At 31.5% G+C, this 20,876-nt stretch overlaps 1 protein-coding gene and 1 long non-coding RNA gene across 2 annotated transcripts in view; both read left to right on the top strand.

The window, feature by feature from the left end:
• Positions 1-5,083: 5,083 nt before the first annotated feature.
• On the top strand, positions 5,084-6,308 carry LOC123704061. Its single transcript, XR_006753078.1, has 2 exons — positions 5,084-5,354; positions 5,441-6,308. It is a non-coding gene; the product is annotated as an uncharacterized LOC123704061 (long non-coding RNA).
• Positions 6,309-14,813: 8,505 nt separating this feature from the next.
• The window catches only part of LOC123703990 (homeotic protein distal-less), an 87,630-nt gene continuing 81,567 nt past the window's right edge, over positions 14,814-20,876 (top strand). Inside the window, exon 1 of the mRNA XM_045652216.1 lies at positions 14,814-15,367. The gene's annotated coding sequence lies outside the window, so the exon portion shown is untranslated. The remainder of the gene's footprint in view (positions 15,368-20,876) is intronic.

The raw sequence follows: 20,876 nt of genomic DNA, 5'->3' as shown, positions 1-20,876 counted from the left end.
AAGAAATAAGAAGTAAAAGCCAATGCGATTCAAATAGATGTAGATTTCAGCTGTAAGGTAGGTACCTGGTGAAATTATGTTTGAAATCGGTCCAGTAGTTTTTGTAAAAACCTTACAAACATACCTACATACGAATGTCCCTCTTTATACCTAATATTTTCAGATAGTAAAATAATCATTGAAATCGATAGAGCAGTTTTTATAAAAACCTTACAAACATATTATACACAAATTATAATATTAGTTTATAAGTTTAATAGGACTTAATACTAACATCAAAATAGCGTGAATCCAGGCATTATAAGTCTATCTATTGCCATAATTTACATCAATTTCAATTCATCTATTCACAATGATATTCATTATGTCAATTTGTATGCACTTATGCGCATGCGCACAAAATCGGTGGCTTAATTTGTTAATATGCTAGTTTAGTATCGTTATGTTTGGAATTTAATCGTAGGTATTTTAAAACAAAGTATGAATAACAACTGGTAAATAGCTAAATGGTTTGTAGAACTGCATTTGAAAAAATATTATAAAACTGTCCTAGTAAAAATCGCAGTAACAATTATTTATAAGTTCATTCAAATCATAAATATATACATGCCAATATAAAAAAAAATAGAAAAAGGCATCCAGTTTTTAAAAATAAGTTTTCTATGAAGTATCAATTACATTTGAAATCACTACATAGTATAAAACAGTCGCTTTCTTTGTCCCTATGTCCCTTTGTATGCTTAAATCTTTAAAACAACGCAACGGATTTTGATGCGGTTTTTTTTAATACATAGAGTGATTCAATAGGAAGGTTTTAGTGTATAATTTATTAGGTGTTAGACAAAGCGGGCGAAGCCGCGGGCGGTTAGCTAGTGGTTATATAATATGAGAACAAATGTAATATGTACTTACTTACTTTTAAATACATATTTACAATTGAAAATGTAGTCAAATCTATCTCTGTGTGATTTCATCAAGATCGCATCAGCAGCTTTTTCATGAACTCACATACTTTTATATCTTATTTATGTGATGATATAAAGCCGATAACCTTTCTGGATATTTGTTCATGTAACACTGGAAGATTTTGTCAAATCGGACTCGATTAGCGCGTTCAAACTAACTCTTCAGCTTTATAATATATTGGTATAGCCACAGTATTACAATATTTTAGATTAATCCTATCCTACTTATCCTTCTTTAATAGGTATTACCTATACATATTATATGCGAAAGTTTGTGAGGATGGATGGATGTGTATCATGTATGTGTACCTCTGTATGTTACTCTTCCACGCAAATACTACTGAACCGATTACAATGAAATTTAGCACACATATGGATAGGTTTTATCCCGTAATCCCACGAGAACGGGAACGTTTGTCTTTAAAAACGCGGTCGTAGCCGCGGAAAGCTAGTAGAATATACCTAATGCATGAATATACAATGCAAATAATATTATGCGTTAATAGTGAACAACTGATGATTAATGTTGATTTAATTAATATACAGGCAAAGAGATAATTGCTGTCTGTCACTTAGGATTAATAAATTGACTGAATGAATTAAGACATTAGCCAACATTAGCCTAACAAGATTGCAATAGTAAATATGTAGGTACTTAAATACAATTTTTATAACCATTTGTTACGGTGCGGTGTTGAGATTTGTTAAATATTTTTAGATTATTTACAATTAAAATAAATGACAATTTTGGTCGTGGTCGTCGTCGTCGTTGGTAGTGTAACCGAACCATTACTAAAATATGAGCTTATGTCAAAAATTAGCGATAGCAGTTTCTATTTCATAGTGTTATTCTATTCTCTGACATTAGTCTCGGCCTGCAGTAGTTTCTGAGATTAGCGTGTTCAATCAAACAAACTGTTCAGCTTTATATTATTAGTATAGTGGGTATAAAATTAAATTTAAGTAAGTGTTTCTAAATAGTAAAACAGTAGGCTATTTATTAACGTTAGTATAAGGAAAGAACTGACTCGAATAGACGTTTATTATCATAATTAAAACCAAATAGAAATAAAATATCCCACCAAAAACATTTTCATGTAAAATGTTGCCAAGACGAACCCATATGACTCGCACGGTCAAAAAGTTATCAGATCTCATGTAGAGCCAAGCTTCTAACACTACACGCCCTAACTCTACAAGGTCTAACTTCACAAACTCTACACCTTAGTCAAAATATGTGGCTTGGCCATTTCGCTACATTCACATCGGCGTAAGGTGAAAAATTAATTAATTCACTGTTCATTACTTTTGTGTTATACAATAGTTCTTGTAGTAACGAACGGCCAAGCCACATATTTTGACTAAGGTGTAGAGTTTGTGAAGTTAGACCTTGTAGAGTTAGGGCGTGTAGTGTTAGAAGCTTGGCTCTACATGAGATCTGATAACTTTTTGACCGTGCGAGTCATATGGGTTCGTCTTGGCAACATTTTACATGAAAATGTTTTTGGTGGGATTTCATTTCTTTTTGTAAGTTGTTTGTAACAAAATTTTAAATGTCGATTAAATTTTTTTTTAACAAGGAGTACATATACGGGAGTACATGTACGTAGATCTATAGGGGAACCAAGTTTTAGATTATTAGATTAGACCTCTAGCGTCATCAAAATTTAATTTAAAATTACAGGTCTCATACAAACTCCCATCCCCTAGTTTAAGGAGTTGGGGGATGAAAGTTACAAGTTTTATAATTTTTTTGTTGTTTGTGTGCTAATACTAGCTTACATACAAAATTTCAGCTTTCTAGGACATTAGGAAATACCTTAAGAATTTTGATGATCATCAGTGAGTCAGTGACGAAATTAGCGTTTTTTAGATATAAATAAAATCTGAAGTATAAAAGCTAATGTAATTAAAACTTAATATGTTCAATAAGTCCGCTATTGACAATATATCCCGAAAATTTTGTTGATCTAGCATAATCCAAACCCAAGTTATGAGGGTTCAAAAAAACGTCGAAGCGCTTCGAGAAAAGGTAGGTAGTGCCCGTGCGCTTCGCTTGTTCGCTTGGCTCGTCTTGGCGGGGGCACTACCGTGCCCCCAGATACACTGTTAATTGATAGTTTAACGTGTCTTTTTCTATCTTCGTTTACTGTGTCAGTTTATTTATAAGAAATATGCTGATTGTCTTGTTAATAACGTTTGATATATGGACTTTTAGACGGTTAGTTGCGTAATGTTAACAGGTGATTCTTCTTTTCTTTCGGGCTCTAGATTATCGAACTATTAGGTTTACTTATCCTTTATAGTTTATACTAGCTTTAAACCCGCGGTTTCGCTCGTGTAACTTAGAAGATTATTATTATTATAAGATAAGTTTATTAATTAAAAGAAGCATAAGCTTCTTGGACCAAAACTTGGAAGAGGACATAAGTTTTACGTAAAAATCATTACAGATTTTTGGGCTTGAAAATGGCACAGAAAAACATATTTTTATGAACGTTTATTACAATAGATATACCTATTGATACAAAAGGAAGGAAGGCAAGTGAAACATTTCTAGTATAGCTTTAAGCTTAATATATTTAGCTGTAAAAATAACATTACTCTTTGAACTGGAGACCCACCAATAGACTGACTGCTTAGTAGCGCTACCTTTAAACTAGGCAGAAGTGTTTTATAAATATAGAGTCAAAGTTTGTTCAAAACGCATTAAAATCTCTACATAAATACTTATACATTTCTCTAGATTTTATTTAAGTAACTCTAGTATTAATTGTAGTTACAAGAAGATCTAATTGATAAAATATCTTATTAAATATTAAAAACTAGCTTTTCGCCCGCGTCTTCGCCCGCGTTTTCAAAGGAAAACCCGTATAGTTCCCGTTCCCGTGGGATTTCCGGGATAAAACCTATCCTATGTGTTAATCCATGTTATCCTCTATATGCGTGCTAAATTTCATTATAATCGGTTCAGTAGCTTATGCGTGAAAACCATACATACATACATGCAAACCTTTCCTCTTTATAATATTAGTATAGATGTAGAGTTGTAGAGATGATTGTTGTCTTTTCGTGTAGGTACGTGCAAAAACTATTGTATCGATTTGGTTGGAATTTGGTTTTTAGCACATACATTACATTACCCCCTTATTGCATGAATTATTAAGGAGATGAAATAAAAATTATTTTTTTGCAAAAAAGTGTTTATTAGACCTTACATTATGAGATCAAATTGAGAAAAAAAATTATTTACTTATATTATAGAAAATATATAACGGCGCCATATATGGACTCGTATGCAGTGTTTGTTGTATTTTTTCTGTCATATATGGCTTCGTATGCAATTAGAAAAAAGTAACTAATTAATAAAATAAAAACATATTCCGGATTAATTTCACACACACGGTTGCTAAGCCCCAAACTAAACTTAAGCTTGTATCCTGAATGCTTAGTCAACTGATATGCTACATATACTTTACATAAATCCTATCCTACTTATATTATAAATTCGAAAGTTTGTGAGGGTGCACTGAGAAAAATTTTCTTTAGCAAAGTACCAATTTAGCTCGGTTAAAAATTATTCTGCTGCATTCAATTAAGACATATTTAAAATATGCATTAAAGCTTTGCTAGTATTATACAAGCAAGTATTGCTAAATATTCTTGGCTATTATTAAAAAAGTACTTATTTATTTCAAAATTACCGACTCGGTCAATATTACCTTTACCGAATTAGGTTCAAAATAGACAAGCTTACGTTATTATTTAATGATAAGCAAGTTATTTAATTTTAGACTTAACCATAGTTGGCTACTATTTACACAGAGTTCGGTTAAAAATAAACAAGCTTACATAATGATTGAATGACAAGTAAATCATTTAAATTTAGACATAATATTATTTGGCTAAAATTAAATAACTTTCTATGATGCATATAACCGTGTTTCTTACTTAAAAACAAACAAGTAACTTATCTATTGGGAGATAAGCACAGCTCGGCAATTAACAATGGAGCGAATACTATTTTTGACCGAGTAACTTGATAAGAATGAAACAAGGAATTGGCTGCGTAGCCCGCAAAGTCAGCCATTTCTATCAAATCATAGTCGAGTGACGAACGTGTCTGTTTAAGCGCCGCCTCAGCACCTACAAGGCAGATTCAAATTTACATTAAAAACTTTTCATCATCATTTTAATTCAAACTATTATAGAAGAGCAAGATGCAGAAGACAAACTATTAGGGCTCAAAAACAGCTATGGACAGCCGTAGAACTAAAGTGGCAAGACTCTACAGAGACGAAGCTAATTGCTGCAAAATAGTTAACTATAGCTCCAATACCTCAATACAATGAATATGCGGCTCTTAAAAAACCCAAAGGATATCTTCTGGTGAGTTCAATTTTTTTGAATTTTTTGTCTGCTTTAGTTTAATTACTTTTGTATAATATTTACTTAGGTTTTTTTATTTTTTACAGCTAGAAAAAGATTGTGAAAACCAAAGGACAATATATCACTGAAAGCTTCCCCACAATCAAGCCAAAAATATTTGAATTAGTAAGTTACTTCTGATCAAGCCAGATATTGTCAAATTCTTATTACTTTATTAAATACCTATTACTTTAGTAAATTACATTAGGTAGGATATAGTTCCCATATAATATGTAAAGAGCTTATTGTACTTTAATTTTTTTTTTTGGTGCAAAAAATGTTTAAGTTTTAGCATTTATGATCATTTTCCCGACGACGAATGTGAATTATGTTTCAATGAGAATAAATTCAAATGTTTAAAATAACGGTTTTACTTGTTGGGTTGTAATAAAATTATTAGATCAAAAAGATTACTTATTCTCCTAACTTATTCTATAGTTTTTGCCTAAACTTTTGACTTATCAAATACATATAAGTACAATATTTAGATGTAGTAACTTGCTTACATTACCATAATGGTTGTTTGTTTTTATGTAAACAAACCTAAACCACTTTCATTATAGAACAAACTCCAACATCGCGAAATAAAATCAGCTGTTCCGTAGATTTTGGCAGAGTAGATAATTCCACTTTTGTATATGAAACAGCTGATATTTCTTTTACGATGTTGGATTTGGCTTTGGATTAGGTATAGACCTAATTAAAGTTGTTCAGGTTCGTAGTGCGAGTCATTCCTTAAAAGTTTACTCATGATTTATATTTAACCCTGTTATTGTGAAAATTAAAACACAAAATAGTTATTGTTTCTTGACATTGTGAATTGTGTACTATTTTTAAAAGTAGTAGTATCTAAGTGTAAGTAGTATGTTACTTGAAATGATTGTATCGTGTACTGAATAAAGCTAATTTCATTAATGTGCATAATTTTCTTTCAGTTTCTTATAAGTTTTTGGTGTGTCGGTAAAATGAGTGTTATTTTCCTACATGAACGTTTCATTGGCTTTTTTTCCGACATGCCAAAATTTTGCCCCCTGCACTAATGACAAATGACAACATATCGAACTAGGTAAATATTTTCAGTATGAGCTGACTTCACATTGCATACAGGGTGTAACAGAAAGGGGTTACACATCTAAGCAGGGCGTGATGTACCTACTGATGAAACTGAACAATTTTCCCAAAGAACATAATGTCAAAAGATGAAAATAATGGAGAGGTTTAATTTTTTTTTTCATCTTTCGACCCATTTTCCTTGGGAAACGTTGTTCAGTTTCATCAGTGCATCACGCCCTGTTCGGATGTGTATATCCCCTTTCTGTTACACCTTGTATAGGTTTTACAAACATTCACAGGTCAGCTTATACTGAAAATATATAGCTTAATATGTGTCGTTTGAATTAGTATTTGCAACAAAGTATTTTAGCTATGGTTACCTAATAAACCCGCCTAAGAATACAAAGTAACTTGGCTAAATATACCAATCTTAATTGACTAGAAAGAACAGAGTATATTTAGTTATAGTTAACCAATGAACACGATTGACAGTACCCAGTAACTTGGCTACGTATACAAATTTTCAATTGAGTAGAAGTAACAAAGTAGATTGGCTGTCCCTACCCAATAAATATGATTAACATTATCGTGTTACTTAGCTAGTTTTACGCAACAACTTTGCTAAAAACAACAGAGCACGTTGGGTATTGTTAACAGAGTAACGCGATTCACTATAGTAAGTAGGTAAGTTATATTTACTGAGTGAATAGTTTAAAAGCAACAAACCTTTAATACGTATTTTTTGACCAGCTTAGTGGGTTTATATTACCAACATACGTTAACAAAGTTGACTTGTATAATTTTAGCAACAAACTTTGCAGGCTCCCTCCGAAGCAAGTTACTCGGTTGTAAATAGCAGCAACTTGTTTATTTATAGCCGTCACGTTTTTTCAGTGTGGATGTATGTGTATGTGTTTGTTTGTTACTGTTTCACGCAAATACTACTGAACCGACTTCTATGAAATTTAGCACACATAATATAGAGGGTAACTTGGACTAACACATAGGATAGGTTTTATCCCGAAAATCCCACGGGAACGGGAACTATGCGGGGTTTTCTTTGAAAACGCGGGCGAGGCCGCGGGCGAAATGTTAGTACTTTATATGGATACCTAAATAACACCCAGAATCACAGCCAACTTATACTTCGTGAAATTGCTTAAAACAATTACGTTTGTCATTATAACATAAAAACACGTTATATTTTTCACATAACGTGAAGGAACGAAATTGGAACAATATAGGCATAGCTGACGGGCGTTCTTCTTCCAAATTCGGTAATGACTAATCCCATCAGACCGTACAGAATCAAAGTGAAAATCTAGATGTCCTGCAGGAGTTTTTCGTAGCTTTTTTGCGGTAATTGGCGAGTCAGAAATACTGAGGAGACTCCAGAGATGCCGATGTTTCTAAGTTTTTGAGAGACGACCACGTCTTTTGGTAATAAGAGCTTTCCCTGACTTTCGCATTTGCTCTGAAACGGCTAATTAAAAATCATACAGTGGCATATAGCATGAGTCTGTATTTATTGATGATGATATAATATTTACATGCTTAGCATAGTGAGATAAAAGTATCTAGGATTGATACTGGAACAATCAGTGAAAGTATCCTTGAATGCTGTGCTTGAATGCATACCCAGCCACATATGACATAATATATTTTGGACGGAATGCATACGAAGCCAAATATGACAGATTTGGAAAAGTACAAAAAAACATGATTAAAGCAAAAAAACAACCTAACCAAATGTTTTACCTTATTTTAGAAAGACTAAAGAATGAAGAAATATTTTTTTTCATGGCTTTACTCACCTTTTTGATATTGAAATCTTAATTTGAAAATCACGGTTTTTTCCGCGCACCCAAACCGTCGCACGCGCTAGACTAAATCTATAATATATCTGATGGATAATATTTACACTGTATAAATTAATTACATTCCAATTCTCGATGAAATGCTGTTTAAGATGTAAGGTAGTTTTTTTAGATATTGTTTATAGTTAGCCTATAAAAAATTCATAAACTTCGTCGTCCATATATGGCTCTGTATGCGGTAAGGGGTTAAGGTAAGAAAATCAGTTCAATATCAATCTAAGTAGGTATGTAGGAAGCTAGGAATATAGGTAGGTAGTCGTTTCAGCTGTGACACGTCCACTGCTGGACAAAGGCCTCAAAGTTTTCCTCGACGACCGGTCACCTGCATCCAGGAACACCTATATAGGTAGAAAAATTTGCGTGTTTTGTAGTTTGTGATTCATTAAATTTTTCGTACAATTCTCTCTTATTTTAAAGTGAATATTTAAAGACCTTAGGTACCTTATTTTGGAACATTAGGGCAGGGAGAAATAATAAAACAAATTTAAAATAAATCGTTTATTCATTAAAACTTATTCATATTAGGTATTGTTATAGGTTTATACAATAAAGTTTGTAAAAATAATAAATGAAATATTTAAAAAGCATTTAAAACATTTCATTAGATCTAGTTTTACGAATGTTATATGGTACATAATTATTACTAATAAGGGGTAAGTCTTTATTTGGTTCATTAAAATAATTTACAAATAAATTATTTTATTAATGTTATGTAACATTACAATTTTAAAATAAGTATTGTTTTACTTTTATACACTTTTATAAAGTTCATTTTCTTCAAACTTTTCCTATAACTTGGAGGTTGCCTGGAAGATATCGCTTCTTAGCGATAAGGCCGCCTATTTATACCGCTCCAGTGTGTATCTACTATTATTATTTGATTTTGTATTGTTTTGTGTGTGCAAATAAAGTGTTTTTTATTTTTATTTTTTTATTGTATACTTGAAAACGAGCAGGAATGCTTACCTTCAAGAAAAGTCTCTTTTTAAACGATCCTAGAAGCGTCTTTTACCTATATACCTACGTATATTACCAACCTATGTTTAAGTCGTCGTCAAATTTAATCAGGCGTTAAATAACGTAACTTTTTAGTTCAACGTTTTTTACTAGCTAGGTATAGCTGATTGTCATTCAGCTAATCAATCGAAAAGCTAGGCCAATGACTTACATAGTATATTTTAACATTCTACTTCACACAAATCAATAAAACTCTAACATCACCAACCAACCATTAATTTATTGTCATTCTAATTACACAAACAAACTGCAACTATAATAAATGCACTTGGCACACCCCATTCTTTTGTACGAAAAGATTATCGAATACAAGAATATAGGTAGATACCGTAATACCTACAGACTTATTTCGAACAATGCCCACGAACCCTTCAAGTGGGGCAAAAAATTCGCATATTACCCGCACAAAGGATGAATAGGTAACCAATTGTGAAAAAATACTGCCGCTATGTCATTTTTAAATTTGAAATGGCACAAAAGATACCGCGTCTAATGCAATTTTTTGCACGTGGCGCTTGAGTTATAAACGAATGATTATTTTTATTGTTGGCAATACTTAAATTGTGTAAGTTGTTATGTTGGCTGTTGTTTTTGGAGGTTGTTGGATATACATATTGTTAAGAAATTATCAGTAGCAACAACAAGAACAAGAAGTTATCGAAACCTGCAATTTTATTGAGATAAAGTAAACAAATTGTTTACTAATATTTATAATACTTATAATAAATATAATAAAACGTTTAGCACAAGATCAAATCTAATCATAATTAACATTTTAACAAAATACACAATATTACATAGTTAAAACTACGAACTCCAAATATTTAATCTCTTTACCTTAACAAATCTCTAACTAGGTGTAAAACAATTTTATTATCTATAATTAATCGCAAAAGGTTACCTGCCAACCGACGTCAATTAATATTCCTATTTAATCTGTCTCGAACAGTAGTTAATGAAGTTCCTCCATAGTTTATGGTCGTTTTATTTATAATCTGTGACATTTATCGTTTGTTGCTCATTGTATGAATAGGCCTTATCTGTTTTATGAGGCGTGAACATTTTCTTTGTCGTAAATTTACAAAAAAATACCATTGTGTCTCTGACCGTCGTGGTAGGTAGATTTGCGAATTTAGAATTGCGACAGGTTATGTTAAATTTATAAATTAGATTTTTATTTATCTGTAGAAAGTATTTAAAAATTTTGAAGTTTGACAGGTACACTTCGAAATTTTATTATGTAGTTTTTTATCTGTGTGATTTTTATTAATTCTACTAATTAAAATCGATCGCTTATTAAGGCTTTTCTAAAGATTTAACGAACCCATTGATGTAACAAACTAATACACCCCTTTTATTGTTCATTTATATTCTATCCAAGTTTGCATTAATTAATCTAATTCCTTGTTTTATAACAGCCGTCACAATCAAACGCCGGCACAGACAATAAAAAGTTTTGTATTTTTAATTGCGTATTACAATCATGGCTTTGAATATACCACAGTTCCACGTAAAATAAACAAACAATAAAAACATAAAACCATGCCTATTAATGTTTCTAAGAAAATCGTTTGGTAGGGAATCGACTTTACGACCATTTTACTGTTAAATTACTATTACAGATTATGACGTAAAAAAAACGTAAATGGCGCGCGATTTTGAATTTGGTCTGTGGTTTGAACTCGGTAGCCATCTTGAAATTTTATGACCCGATTATGCTATAAATATTGCATGTAATAATATTATATTTTACGATTGAACGCGCCGGGTTTGATGTTAAAAGAAAATTTAAAGTTTATTGACTTTTGGTTCCTTTATTTGGACTTTTACTCCTTTGTTTGATTAAAGAAATATAACTATTTAGATACAACACTATGCTTTTATTAGGTACGTTAGTAGGTTGTCTACTTTGTCCAAAGAGAAATACTTATAACCTATATTATCATCCATTCTGTAGGTAATTATACTAATTAATATAATTTATTATGAATTTTCATACGAAAACCGTATTAGATTCGAAAGGTCAGTAACAATTTTAAATAAAGTTAAGATGCTTTGATTCTAAAGGACTAAAATAAACATAAATAATATCTCCCTACATATAAAAAATAAAATAAATAAAATAAAAATCATTTATTGAACAAGCTTCCTTACATCAGAATATAGACCCCAGACTTCCAATACAGCTTTCGCTGTGTTTCAGGAGTCTGTGCCTTCCCGATAGGTACATTACATCGAATAGTTCAATAGTAATTAGTTACATAAAATAGACCGGGTATTAAAAAAGCCATAAGTGTCTTATGGCAAATATATAAGACTTAGTCCGATCGTATTTCAATTTAATCATAATAATAAATAAATATTTCAGGACAATTTTCACACACGACACGATCATCCCATACTAAGCTTTCGCTTGTGTTATGGAAACCAGATAGCTGATAAACATACATATATACATATATTATAATTTTAAATAAAAAATTGCTAATGTATTTGTTATGTATCTTCTTGTAACAGTTACATAAGTTATTTCATAAGGGCCGATTTTTCAATGCTTGGATAAAACTTATTCGTCGAATAATGTATAAAACTACCATTTTAAAAACGTATTCTAATTGCCCGTATTTGACAGTTTACGTGACATTTTTATACTATCGTGTAATACTTTATTGGACGGATAAGTTTTATCCAAGCATTGAAAAATCGGCCCTTATGGTAAAAACTAAAAGTATTTGAATATTTGAAACATTTTACTAAAATTTTAACTAGATGGCGCTACGTGTAGTTACGAACTGTTGCAAGTTTATATTTTCTTGAAATTGGTGTAAGTATTTAATTTAACTACCTACATTTTAGATAGAAAAATGTTATAAACTATTTAAAGATACAGTAATTCTGAAGGTTTGTTTTAGTATGTTGATAAATTTACTTAGGTAGGTATTTTCTTGGATTTATTTGATTAGGTATATTATTAATTAGCTGTTCCCCACGGTTTCACCCGCATTGCTCCGCTCTTTTTGATCTTAGCGTGATGATATACAGCCTATAGCCTTACTCGATAAATGGGCTATCTAACACCGACAGAATTTTTCAAATCGGACCAGTAAGTAGTTGCTGAGATTAGCGCGTTCAAACAAACAAACTCTTCAGCTTTATAATATTAGTATACCTAGATTATTTCTGACAGGTTTCTTATTGATTGACTATAGACCTTGCCCCGGCTTTGCACGGGTAGATAATTTTCAAACTTTCATCAGAAGCATATTCAAACTTAAAATCTACCTAATAGAATAGCAAAACACATTATAATTTGTTCATCCGTTATTGAGTTGTCTAACTCAACTCACACGGACTAGATTATATATAGATAAACACCTACAAATCAATAGATAGGTATAGTTACCTATTGTAATTGTTTTGATAACAATTCCCTACAGTTAATACAGATAATCACTTAGGTAGTTTGTAGTTAAGTTTCGGTTTTTAGTTAATTTCGCGGCAGAGGTTAAAACAATTAAAAATAGTGTGAATATGAATACTCCAAATATTTTTAAATCAACATACAGATACAGATGTCTAGGTACCTAAGTGGAAAAGTTATAATTAACTAGCGGTCCGCCCCGGCTTCGCCCGTGGTACATATTCACGTTTTCTCTACATCAGAACCATCCTCGTACTTCAAGGAATATAATAAAAAAAGAATTATGGAAATCGGTTCAGCCGTTCTCGAGTTATGCGCTTACCAACACATTTTGCGATTCATTTTTAAAAAGATGAGGCACCGTTTCACCACTTGCTGATAATGTCTCTGATATTATTCATTCTTTTATCTGATAGATAAGTTAACTGTTAAACGGAACCTTATAAGAAAGATATGAAACTGGGAATTTGGGTAGGTACTTAAAATATCAAAGCAACTAAAAGTTAAATTTGTTTAGACGACATAATTTTATTTGAAAAACCTTGATGTTATTAAATGTTATCATTTTAATTTACCTACCTAGTTGAGTTAAGTCTTTGATGTTATTACTCAATTATAAATCATAATTATAACGATCAAATTAAATTTAAATTTAATTGTTGATGTATTTTGATAATTTTATCAATTTAATATTTTAAGTAGCGTTAGGAACAATTTTTATTTCTAACCTTTTTAAGCACTTATAGATACATATAACCTAATGCAAAAAGGGCTCTATCAAGGTAGAGTTAAATTACAATTTTATTTCTAGATAACATTTTAAGCACTTAACGCAAAAAGGGCTCCATTAAGGTAGAGCTATTAAAATTTAAAATATTTAGCAAATTATAAATATATTTTTAATAATAGGATTTTGCTATTTCATTTAGATCATAATAAGCATGTATGCAAATCAAAGTTTGTAACAGCATCAAATTGCCAAAGTACCTACCTACCTAACATTTAATAAAATGTTAAATTGCAAAAATATCGCATGCAAAATACCTACCTACATAATATTATCTATTCAATTAATTTCATCTAAGTAGATACCTAAACAGAATATAATTAAAAGTTAACGACATAAATATCGTAACGATAAGTACCTACAGATTTTCAATTAATGATTGATATTTACATTAATTCACCTGAAGTTCTATACTAAACAACCACTTTATTTTCAAAATAGCTAAGATAAAAATCTACACATACCTAGTTTTTACGACACAAAATATACCAATATCTAACCTTTTTTCTAATCAGTAACTTTCCTTTGGGACTTTTAACTATAAAACTCTACATAGAGTTGTATTAACACAAATTATTACCTTCTTATAGTCAACCTAGCATTCTATTTCGTACAACACTATCAAAAAACATCACCTAATCAACACATACGAGATTCATTCAACTCCCTATCTGTCACCACAACATATTTACAATGCCCTTATCTCATATCTTATCTACTTACAGATTATACAAAAAAAATGCCGCACAAACGGGGATCTCATAAAAAACCTCGTAACTGACACCACACAAAATCAAAGCAACCGTCACGCGAACAAAAAACTCAAAAAAAAAACTACACTTCGACGAAAAAAAAATCGAAACTACGTTCGGAGTCTGTATTGATAGTCCATGGTCTCAACACGTTCCTGCGTCCCGCTGGGCGTGGCCTCCATAACAGGTTAGTAAAACACGGAGCCGCCAAAAAATACCCATAAAAAAAATTAATGGCAACCTAGGCGCCAACGATCGATGCGGCGTTACCAACCCGCGCGCACTGCACGTACAAACGAAAAAAATCGCGCCATTTACATCTACCAATCAGAGAAAAGCTCCACCTCGTGTACGTTACACCTCAAAGTACGATCCGCCCCCCACAGCACACTAGCGCCACAGGCCTCATACAAGCGGCGTAGATCCGTACTAATTAGAGCGAGACGCAGCTACATTGGGCCGTTCGTTTCTCGGACAATTTCCTCCAACCGATCATTAAGTGTTTAAATTCAACGGGAGTTGGTTGTGTCGGATTTCTTCGGAGGGGAACGCTATTAAAATTTCCACAAACATTATCTTTAATTGGACAGAATTTTGTGCTTGTGTGCGGTTCTGTTTTTTTTTAGCCATCCGTCAGTGACGATTCCGATTTTTTCAAACTCGATGACTGTTATCGCGTATAGTGTATACGGTGATTGTGTTAGAAATGACTATTGAATAAACTGCGTGCGTGATTTTGCAAAGCCAACAAAAATGACATCTGTGACGTGAAGAAAAAGGTTTCCAGTGACTCTGGTCGGTTTTGTTTTTGGAGTATGTCGGCACGTGTATTCTGATTGAGCAATTTTAATCCGTGGATATAATTGGTTTGTAATTATCCACCTATTGTATCTGTAGTCCGATCACGGTTCTCCAAATACCTGGTAATTCTTGTAACTGTGTTCCACTCTCGATTTCTCAATATCTGAAGTATTCTTCAGCTCTGTGAAGTGCTAATCTATAACACTAGTGTGACTATTTGTGTGTGAAGTGATGCTGTGAAAGCAACGTTGATTTCCATTTCAACCGTAAGTAATTGATACGATTTAGATTATAAAATGACTGGTCATGAAAATTCTAACTTTGGTATAGAATTTGAAATGACTCTATCAAATTTTAGATGATGTTTGGTAATTTTGTTGGAAATCTAAAGAAAACTTCTAATGTCTCATACGCTCTACCTAATTGATTTAATTTAATGTTCTACGACAGTTAGTTGTCCTTAGAAACGCAATATAAAGTTTAATTTTCAATTGAACAAAGTAAGGGGCTGTTATTAATGACTTCTATGTCAGATCCAATAAGTAAGAATAGACCAACAAGACCAATGGGACACAATGTCTGAAAATGAGCAACAAATTTCAATGTAACATTTGTCAGAAACAAAAATCCGGTTCAAAGGACCAAAAATGAATAAAATTTAGACATAGCAAGATAAAGTTGAAGCAATAGATGCAAATTTTGAGAAAATTAAACTAGATAATAAAATTTTAATGTATAAGTTTCTTATTAATGGATTCTCTATTCCCTGGCAATATAATGGGATAGCTGTTGAACGTCTCTTTATTTGACTGCACCAAGGATCTGCCCTTGGTCCTTAATTTACAATTTTTTATTTTTTCATTTTTATCAGGCAGCATTGCCCATTATATTGTTATTAATACTTAGGTATTCTAGAGTAAGTATAGGTAAATACTACATATTATACTTACAAAAATGTTAAAACATGTTTTATAGTTAGAAAAAGTTAGTGGTTGTCTTATAAATAGTTCAACACTTGTCTCCTATAAAGTAAAGATCTTCTTGTAATTATGCAACTCAAAAAGTACTAAACCGATCTTCAAAATTATTTCACCAGCAGAAAGCTACATAGTAGAGCATAGATTTTTTGGTATCCCAGGACAACCTGGGCGGAGCCGGGATGACTGGCTAGTCAGTAAAAAATGATAGCAATCGTTGAAAATATTCCACCACTATCAAATATATTGGCATATCCTTCTCCAGTATTATCTACTAATACGTTATAATGAACGTTTTTTCTTTCTGTCTTTCCTTCATCAAATGATTATCTGTTTGTTTGTTTGTCTGTCTGTACTGTTGTTTTAATTATAAATTTCGTCGTATTCTATTAGTCTTTACAAAGTAACTATCGAATTATTAGCACGCACTCTGCTTTCTAGAAAAATATTGCCTGTAATGTAATTTTGTTTGCGCGTGATGAAATCATGTAATACAACTTACTGTACGTGTTATATTGCCAAAATACATTACTATGATATTTGGGAATAAAAAAAATTACGGATTTAAATCAAGATTTATTTTTGGGGTACCTAAATAATTCAGTCAATCGTAAGAAAGCACTCTGGTAGGTAGGTACCTACCTACCTTCTAGCGGCTACACTCATCATCGTATGCGAAAATAAAGAGTGCTATTCTAGACTTAGGTATATAGGTAGGTACCTACCTACCAAACTTTGATATCAGCCATTGGAAGTATCATTAGATTTTAAGACTTTATTTTTAATTTAAAAATAATTCAAAACCATCTTTGCATGAATAGTTTTTGAACAAGCATTTGATAATGTTAGTACCTACCTATCTAGGCGATTGAAAAATAAACTTAAATATTTTTTTTCGCAATTTAATGTCGTATCATAATTATTATTAATAGAGAATTTAGTACCTACATAATAAAATATAAAAAAACAAAGATTTTGTATTGATGATGTCAAAAAGGAATCATTGAATGATGACGGGATAAAATATATGGCATTTATAATGCAGAAGAAGTGAATCAATGTAGCGTGAAATATCAATTTGATAAGCTATGTCAGACTTATATTTGGATTTTAGATATCTATGAGTAAACTTGAAAAATTCCATATTATTATACTTAGCTTAAAATAAATGTAGTTTAGAAAACTAAAAAACACACTACCATGTATATAAATAAAAACCTATAAAATCCATGTTCTGATTTCTGATTTCTGAAAAAATACAGTTTTAATACTAAAAACACGCTTTAATAGCGTAAAATCATGAAATTATTGTACCTATTGTCACAGATCCTTGATAAGTGTACGAAGTTTGAATGAAATCTGTCCGTTTAAAGAGTCAAAAACGAGTCTAGGAGTCGGTTACATACAAACATACAGGTGAATCTAATAAAAATAATATTTAATTATTAATAATTAAAAATACGTGGTTACTCTACTCGCTAAGATTAAATAAAGGGTAAAAGAGAGCCGACATAATGCGATTTTTTTGTATAAAAAAAAAATCTAAGCACAAACTTAGACCAATTACTTTTTGTTGTACTTTCATTAGTCTATTTTTAAAACTACCTTGAAACGAATAGACTAGTCTTAAACAAAAAATTAAGTAGGTACATTTAGATTTTAGATAGGTAAAGCTAGTTACCTATTCACAAAAAAGATTATTTTTTGCAATTAATGTAAGCTCATACCTTGCTACCTACCTTCAATACTGTTTTGAAGAATCTATGGATAAAAAATCTATAAGAGATCGTCTTTTGTCATAAAAAATAGGCAAGTGTAGTTTAGATACCTACCGTCCGATTGTTACAAAAACAAAATGCTTACTTTTCGATGATAATATTGATATAAAAGGTATATTAAAAGGGACATAAATTATAGATTTTTAACAGTAGGTATAACTATTTGAATATCTGCATATTAAAAAAAAACTTTTTAATCGACAAAACAAATAAATTGCTCTATGTAGAGCATAAAAATATTAAATCCCTTAATTTTCATAAAAAGCAAGTGTCCCCATAAAATCTTAATGATAAAAAATTGACAATGCCTAATCACTACTAATATTACAAATGCGAAAGTAACTCTGTCTGTCTGTCTGTAACGCTTTCCCGCTTAAACCTCTCAACCGATTTTGATGAAATTTGGCACCTAGACAATCTTTACACCCTGAGAAAGAACATAGGCTACCTTATTGCGAAAAAAACCACGCGGGCGAAGCCTCGGGCGGAAGCTAGTATTAAATATATTATCAAAACGTACACAATAAATAAATAATTTACCAATAAACCAAAATATATTTACGCATTTAAATACATTAGTCAAAAAGTTAAATGACACATAATAAACTGATTTTATAGCAATAATTATTTAAAACACCGGTTTGACAAAGTTCATACGAATCGATATTAATTATATATTTATAACTCGGGTCGGCATTTCTGTTACCCTTCCTAACCCTTGAATATAGTACTTGGACGAAAATACCAATTACAATCATGTAATGCTTTGGATTGAGAAATTTGTTACTATTTGAATGGTTTTGTCTTCTATAAGTATAAAACTAACCAATGTCTTATAATTAATTTAACTATTGATTTTTCTAATACGCCATCTATTTACGGGAATACATTGCATAGAATATATACGAATTAAATAAATTCTGAATGTTTCTTAAGGATAGAAAAGGAATAGTCTTATATCTGACCCAAATAAAAAGGTAAGTAAGTTTCTCAGCAATAATGTGAAAGCAATATGTTTATCAGAGAACATGGTAATCATTTATTATGAAGACTTCTAAAACTTTTTTATTTCTGAAAATTTGGTCTTTTACATATTGTAGTTTGGTCTTTTACAATACCTCCAGTATTTTCTATATGTGTTGTTAACAAAGGCGGCTTGCAATAAGTTATCCAGAAATTGTTATATTCAGTAGAATTGAATTTAAAATCGCAAAAGTTCTCATTAGTATTGCTACTGTATGATTTCTAATAAGATATTTAAAATATTACAGAAATTATATACAAAGTTATTATACGAACTAACACTGTGCAACGCATCGCTTCAAACCCAAATTTGTCTATATTTAATTCTCTTACACAGTGTCTTATTATTGTTTAAAAAATTGAAGCTTAATGTATTACAAACGCAAAAATGAGGTAAAAGGGTAAAAAGGAGCCTATGTCCTTTCTCGGGTATCCAAATAACTTTATACCAAATTTCATGCAAATTGGTTCAGTAGTTAAGGCGTGATTGAGTAACAGACAGACAGACAGAGTTACTTTCGCATTTATAATATTAGTACGGATAATTGGTTCAGTAGTTAAGGCGTGATTGAGTAACAGACAGACAGACAGAGTTACTTTCGCATTTATAATATTAGTACGGATAACTACTATTTATATCGAATTATTTTTTCAGGGATTTCTACCAACAAAAATTAAAAATGCATATTATGCTCTACTTTATGGTAACACAATAATTATTAGAGGTAGGTACACGTTGATTACAGGATGGTAATTAAAATCAAAGGAAAACGGATATATATAATTCTATGAGCTACATTACCTAAAAATCCTGACTATTCCAATCTATTAATTTCCTGTACTGCCTATTTAACAATCAAAGTCAAATTTTTTATGTATCTAGTTTCTCCAAAGAAGAGTTGTTGCTGTTTTTAAATCACATCTACTAGATAAATACATAGGTCAATTTTTTATTAAATTACCTACTACCTACTGCTCCGAAACCGTCTGACCAATTGTCATGATGTTGTGTGCTATTTTTCATAAGTAATATAAGTTAGGCAGAACAACGTATGCTGGGACAGCTAGTGGTCTATAAATATAAAATACTAGCTTTCCGCCCACAGCTTCGCCCACGTTTTCAAAGAAAAACCCGCATAGTTTCTGTGGGATTACCGGGATACAACCTATTCTATGTGTTAATCCAAGTTACCCTCTATATGTGTGCTAAATTTCATTGTAATCGGTTCAGTAGTATTTGCGTGAAAGAGTAACAAACACACACATACACATCCACCCTCACAAACTTCGCATTAATAATATTAGTAGGATAGTTGGATTAAAATATTAATTGTAGAGATTAATCTATTGTAATATAATAAAGCTGAAGAATTTGTTTGTTTGTTTGAACGCGCTAATCTCAGGAACTACTGGTCCGATTTGAAAAATTATTTCGGTGTTAGATAGCCCATTTATCGAGGAAGGCTACAGGCTATATATCACCATGCTTAGATCAACAGAAGCGTAGCAATGTTATAGGCTATAATATATCATCACGCTACGACCAACAGGAGCGGAGCAATGCGGGTGAAACCGCGCGGAACAGCTAGTCTATACATATAATAAATCTGTAGAAGGGTCAATTCTGTACATTGAAAATATTGAAAAAATAAATAGCAGGGGGTGTTACTGGATCGATACCAAACCCAAATATGTGATTAAAAAATTTTTTGTCTGTCTGTCTGTCTGTCTGTCTGTCTGTCTGTCTGTCTATATGTGAAGGCATCACGTGAAAACTAGCGGTTCGATTTCGATGAAACTTGGTATAATTATACCTTATTATCCTGGGCGTAAAATAGGATACTTTTTATCCTGGAAAAATACGTAGAAAAAAATTAATCTTAATTTTTCAGTTTTATCCATAGACGTTGTTCTGTAGAACCGCGAACACACGTTGCGTATTATTATAGGCCTAGCCGTATTTGGGAATTGGGTCCAATAGATATTTATAAGATGTT

Source organism: Colias croceus, chromosome 28 (genome assembly GCF_905220415.1).
Source record: "Colias croceus chromosome 28, ilColCroc2.1".
In the NCBI taxonomy this organism is placed as follows: domain Eukaryota; kingdom Metazoa; phylum Arthropoda; class Insecta; order Lepidoptera; family Pieridae; genus Colias; species Colias croceus.
This window is presented reverse-complemented; position numbering and strand designations above follow the sequence as displayed.